The sequence below is a fragment of the Lissotriton vulgaris genome, chromosome 8 (genome assembly GCF_964263255.1).
Source record: "Lissotriton vulgaris chromosome 8, aLisVul1.2, whole genome shotgun sequence".
NCBI lineage: Eukaryota > Metazoa > Chordata > Amphibia > Caudata > Salamandridae > Lissotriton > Lissotriton vulgaris.
Window position 1 is genome coordinate 107,441,128 of NC_141696.1, and position 6,000 is coordinate 107,447,127.

Here is a 6,000-nt window from a genome sequence, read left to right on the forward strand (position 1 = left end):
GACCCACTTTGGGCAGCAGGCCATTAACATGCAGTTCCTGGATTACTATTCCACCCTTTATTGTAGCACGCTGGACCCCAGAGAACTGGAGGAAGGGGATTTCCCGGATATAGAATTACCTCAGATTGAAGCAGAAGAGGCGGAGAGTCTGGGCCGATCGGTAGAATTGGGTGAGGTCCAGGAGCTCTTAAGCACATGGCCAAGAACAAAATCCCAGGCACCAACGGGTTGCCGTCGGAGTTTTACGTCACTTATATCGATGTGCTGGCTCCGCAGCTGGTGTCTCTTTATAACCGAACGAAACAGATGGGATATCTGCCCACCTCGACGAGAGAGGCAGTGATTGTACCGCTCCTCAAGCCGGGTAAGCCGGAGTGGGATCGAACAGCGTATCTCCCCCTGGCGATGTTAAACATTGGTTATAAGATCCTGAGCCTGATAGTGCACATGACGACTCTGGTGCATGGGGACCAGTCTTGGTTCATCCCTACCCAAAACACGGCAATGAATATTCAGAGTCGGCTGCAGGAGACAACAAGGTGTGTGTACTATCCATAGACATCAGAAAGGCCTTTGACAGCCTAGAGTGGCTAACCCTGTTTCGGGTTTTGAGGGCCTTTGGCTTAGGTGAGGGGTTTGTGGCTTGGACGAATATTTTCTACTCCCTCTCGACGGCCAGGGTTCGGACGGGGGGGCAATTTCGTCTGTGTGTGCCGTGGACAGGGCTGCCCGCTGTCTCCTCTCCTGTTCGCCCTGACAATGGAGCCGCTGGTGGCACGAGCGCGGACAGGGGGACACTACAGGGGCCTAGAAGTGATGGGTCGGATACAGTATATTGCCCTATACGCAGACGATTTGTTGATGTTCCATGCCAATACTACTGATGCGCTCCGTGGAGCCCGGGCGTTGCTGGAGAGACTGGGGCGGGTCGCAAGGCTCAAGGTTAACTGGGCCAAGACATGTTTGTTCCCGATGCGTGAAGCACGAGGCGATCCTCCTGAGGGGATTGATGAGAGATGGGAAGGCAGTTGCTTACCATACTTGGGGGTTAGAATTTACCATGAGCAAGCTGATTTATTTGAGGGTAACATAGGACGAGCCCTGCGAAATACCAAGAGTAACCTTGACTTCTGGGGGTCTTTACCTTTGTCGGTTGCGGGACGAGTGGCATTACTAAAAATGATAACCCTCCCCCGGTTACTTTATTATTTTGTTACTCGGCCGCTTTGGATACCTGGGAAGTAATTTGCACTACTCAACTCCATGGTTTCGAGCTTCTTATGGGGATCAGGAAGGCGTAGAGTGGCACTACCTACTATGATGCGCTCAAGACAGGAAGGGGGCTTTGCAGCTCCTGATTTCGAGGGTTACTATCATGCGGCCCAGTTCCAATGGTTCACTCAACGGATGGCGGGGAAACTGGGAATGGAGATAGATCAGAGAGGCAGGGACTTAGAGCTTCGCCACTTGATTCGGGTTCTGCTACGGCTTCCGGTGCAAGAAAGGTAGATGTCTAGAGAGTTCTGGGTCTTGAGGCAATGTTGGTATAGGGCCCTACGACGCAATAAAGGGAGTCCGGCATATACGCCCGAGATTCCGGTGTGTTTCTGCGTGGAGCTCCCTCACTGAGGGGATTGGCAGCGGCTACATGAATGGGAGGAGCTGGGGATCTCCACCATTGGAGATCTGTACGAAGATGGTACACTTCTACCCAGGGCTTTAAGTGGGATGAAAAAACTGGGGGGTCTCTCAAAGGGGCGTGGCCACTAATTAGGGGCGTGGCTTTTAAACACTTGCGCTAAAAATCTGTGTTTAGTATAGTGTGCCGCCCAACTTGTATTTTGCTGTTTCTGTCATTGCATCCAGATATGTGATACAACAAGTAACATCATACCTACAACAAGTAAGGACTATTGGCTTTGTCAAGGGTTATTAGTTGCATAAGATAAATAAGCTGCAACTATATCTTGTTATATATAATATTGAAAAAGCTTCCAATTAAAGCCCTAGTGACCCTACCACAATGTTGCTGCTCTTGCGTTTCGAAAGAGAAGGGAAATCCAGAGAGAAAATGACTCTCTCTAAAGGATTTCCCTTCCCCTACAAAGCTCACCTGGCATCACGTCATGCCGTAACTTCTCCATTTGTGAGAAGTGAGCAGTGTGGACAGAGCACATCCATGTGCTTGTTGTCTCGAAACGGGTCTCTATCTGGCTGTTTTGCGCACTTTTTCCGGACAGCAGGGACAGTAAACTGCTGTCTCTGCAGTCTGGAAAAAAACGGACCGCCTGTGCCAGGGCTCAAAACAGAGCCCGATAGAGACCCGTTTCGAGGCCTCCTTTAAAAAACTCCCGGTGCTCAGACCCCTTGAGACCCGGTCCACTTAAAGCCCTGCTTCTACCATTTCAAGATCTCATGGAAAGGCACGAACTGCCTGCTCAGGACTTTCTTATACACACGGCCGTGACGGCTGCTGTGCGCAAACATTGGAAGAAAGGGTTGGAGGAACCACGGGTCTTCCTTCCGTGCCAATATGTGGTCACCTCCGCGGGTAAGATTAAGGCGGTTTCGTGTTTGTATCGGAGACTGACGCAGGGCTTGAGGACTCCGCTAGAAGAATTGCGCACTAAGTGGGAGGCTGACCTGGGAACGCCTATAGAGCCTAAACCTTGGGAAATGCTGATGGAACGGGCATGGAAGTGCTCCCGAAACGCGAGATTCCAACTCATCCAATTCTACGTGTTTCATCGGGCGTATCTCACTGCTTCCAAAATTAATGAATTCTTTGGCTCCCACACTGCCTGCCTGCGATGCAGACTGGAAGATGCAGCGTTCATGCACATGTTCTGGGATTGTCTACTGCTTCAGGGGTACTGGGGAGAGGTAATAGCCAAATTGACAGAGGTAACGGAAAGGGACCTGCAACATACTCCAGGGGTGTGCCTGTTGCACTGGTTTCCCCACACTGCCCGCAACAAATCCACCAGTAGGTACCTGGATTTGGGGTTGGTCCTAGCCAAGCGCGAAATCACTAGCCATTGGAAGGCGGTCACAGCCCCCAGTACTGCACGCTGGCTCAGAGACTTCATCAAGTGGGCGGACTGTGAGGGGACCCTCCGGCTCCAACTAGCACAGAGAACTGACAATGACAAATTGTGGGACACAGCAAGAGCCTGGGTGGCGATGACAGATTTGCCTAAAAAGCCGACTGACGATGATGACTGATCTCTCCGGCTTTGCACCCTCCCTTGGCTGCATGGGACCTCAGCCGCAGGTAGTGGGGTGAGAAAGTGGGTAGAGAGATCACTAAATTGAGCGCATCCTCCCAGGTGGGACATGGGCTACTGCCATAGGAATCGAATGGAGTGTGCGGAATACATAATGAGTAATAAGCGCAATGTTAGGGAAGCAACATGTCTGAGGGAAGGAGGGTGGTGGGGCCGAGGGGGGTGAGGACCAGGGAGGGGGGGATCATGTTGAGGGGGGGTTGTTTTCTTTGTTATCTGATCTGATGAATGGATGCCGATAGTGCTTGTATAAGCGAGGAGCAACTCGATTGAGCCCCGCAGGACTATGCCACATGACAGCTTAGATATGACTCTTGACCCAGGAAAGGCAGCACTCCTCACGCTGAAAGTGCAGGTGGGTTAGACTAGCTAATGTGAGGCGAGGCAATGTTATGCTGTGATCACAACTGTCAGATGGGTCTTGCAGGTTTACTGTATACTGAAGGATTACATGTGTGAGGCATTTGAACTCGGTAAGAAAAATCAATAAAATCTGTTTTAAATAAAAACTTCTCCACTACTGAGAAGTGAGCACGCGTACATCGATGTGCCTGCTGTCACTGCAGTCCCGAAAAAAGGGACCGCGTGTGCCACAGCATAAAACAGAGCACGATAGAGATTCGTTTCGAGGCCCCCTTTAAAAAACTGCCGGTGCTCAACACCGGTGAGACCCGGCCCACTTAAAGCCCTGGGTTTAGGGATGTCATAAGTCTAGACTGTTTTCTTGGGTGTCGCTCGTTCCACTTACTCCAGGTTTAGAGGGGCTACAAGTGTCACTGCATTTTCAAATAAAAGACAATCATGCTTGATTTAAATGCATTTGGATAGCATAACCAGGTTTCAGTTGACATGACTAGGCCGAAGTCAGCCTGCAAAGGCATTCATTTTACAGTGACAGAAAGAAAATGTGCTAATAAATTCCGCCAACTAGTTTCCTATGCGCATGTTTTTCTTTTATTTCTTTCCTTTTCATAAAATAATTGGAACAGAATTCATTTCACTGTGGTGTTTATTTGTTGAGCTGAAATGTATTAATTTGTGACCCTTTATAAGGAAGCCATGTGCATAATGTTCTTTTTTTATTATGGTACTTATTTACAGTACAACCTGTAAACAGATGACAGAGACTGCATTCAAGACTGGACACAGTGTAGGGTCGTGTGCTGGTCCATCCCGCCTCCCATTGTGTCTCCAGCCGACCTTCGCCACAACCACCACGTGGCGATAGCCATTGCCACAGTGGGCTTGTTTATATCATCAACTTCCCAGCTCGGCGATCCTGCAGTGGTACAGATTCCAGGAGCGTTTTAAGTGGACCCCAAATATTCCTTTGGCGGGACTTTGTAGGGGTCGCAGTTTGTCATAGATGTCGACTTGTTCATTATATTATATTAAAGCATCTTTTTAAATTTTGTTTATTTATATATTTTAAAAGTTTTATATAGCGCTGGCTAGACCCAGAGGTATCGGATCGCTTTACAAGAGCATCAGATCATAGTTACAGGTTACATCGTTGCAAAGGTTACACAGTTCTTAGAGCATGGCAACATAGTTACTTGTAAGGTCAAGATAAACAATAAGCACAAATACTAACAGGAAAAGCAGGCAAGGTGAGAGATTCAGGCGAAGGGGGGTTGGAGCAGGGGAAGACAATCTTTGTATTTGGAAGTCCTCCTTTGCCCCAGCAGCTTGCTATCCCAGGGACATCTTTAGGATTTTGGAGGCCCAGGGCCACACGTTTTTGGGGGCCCTGTTTGGATTCATTTTGAATTTATGAACCAATTTCAGCTCTCGTGCTCTCTCTGGTCTGGTTTCAGCCAGTGCACAGTCGCACTCGTCCAAATTTTAAATGTATTTATATGTGAGATCCTGTTTTGATCTCAAAGAAACTTCCTTTATGGATGTTGGATGAAATATAAATACAGCATTTCTCTGCAAACTGTCTGCAACAGCCACTCATACATCACCCATATTACGAATAAATTAAATAAAAACGGTATTTAAAACGATCTAAAAATTATTAAAGGTCATCAGGGTAAGACTCTCTGCAGAACCGAGTTAGCTCTATCAGGGGGCCCCCTAAAAGCCTCGGACCCTGGTCCAGGGCCCACTTTTACTCATGCCTTAAAACAGCTCTGCGCTATCAACCTCTTCACCTGTAGTAATGCCAGGGCAGTGTATCTCCTGTCTACAGCAGGTATCTCCCATCCCCATCCCAGAATAGTTAACATTGGGACCCAAAGAACCTTGAATTCAATCATCACAGTTAGCGGGGTGAGGACTTCCTACCAATAAGAGTATACAGTGGAGCAAGCCCAAGTGAGGTGGATGGATGAAACCAGTAGTGTGCATATGGTGCTTGAGCACAGAGATAAAACAGTTCTGGAGCCTTGAAGCCCATGCTGTGAAAGTGCTGCACTAGCGTCTCTCATTTGATCCAAGGTCGTTTGCTTGCCCATGTGAGTCTGATAAAATGAGTTCATAGCTACCAAAAGAAAGTCTTAGAGAGCAGCAGCGGAATATTCATGAAAATGTATAGTAGTTTAGAGAGCAGCAACATCTTTGAGTCCTATTCTACCAGCCAGTAATATTAGTAAGGTCAGCCAACATGATATCTGATCGGTCATTTTATGCAAGTTCAAGTTCAAGTTCAAAAATGTGTATAGCGCACTACTCACCCAGAGGGTCTAAAGGCGCTTGAGGGAGGGGAGGT

General features: G+C 48.2%; 1 long non-coding RNA gene across 1 annotated transcript in view; it reads left to right on the top strand.

Annotated features, from left to right (window-relative positions):
• The window catches only part of LOC147693551 (uncharacterized), a 34,216-nt gene extending 29,520 nt beyond the window's left edge, over positions 1-4,696 (top strand). The window contains exon 4 of the long non-coding RNA XR_015299259.1: positions 4,389-4,696. This is a non-coding gene — a long non-coding RNA (uncharacterized LOC147693551). The remainder of the gene's footprint in view (positions 1-4,388) is intronic.
• The last annotated feature ends 1,304 nt before the right edge of the window (positions 4,697-6,000 follow it).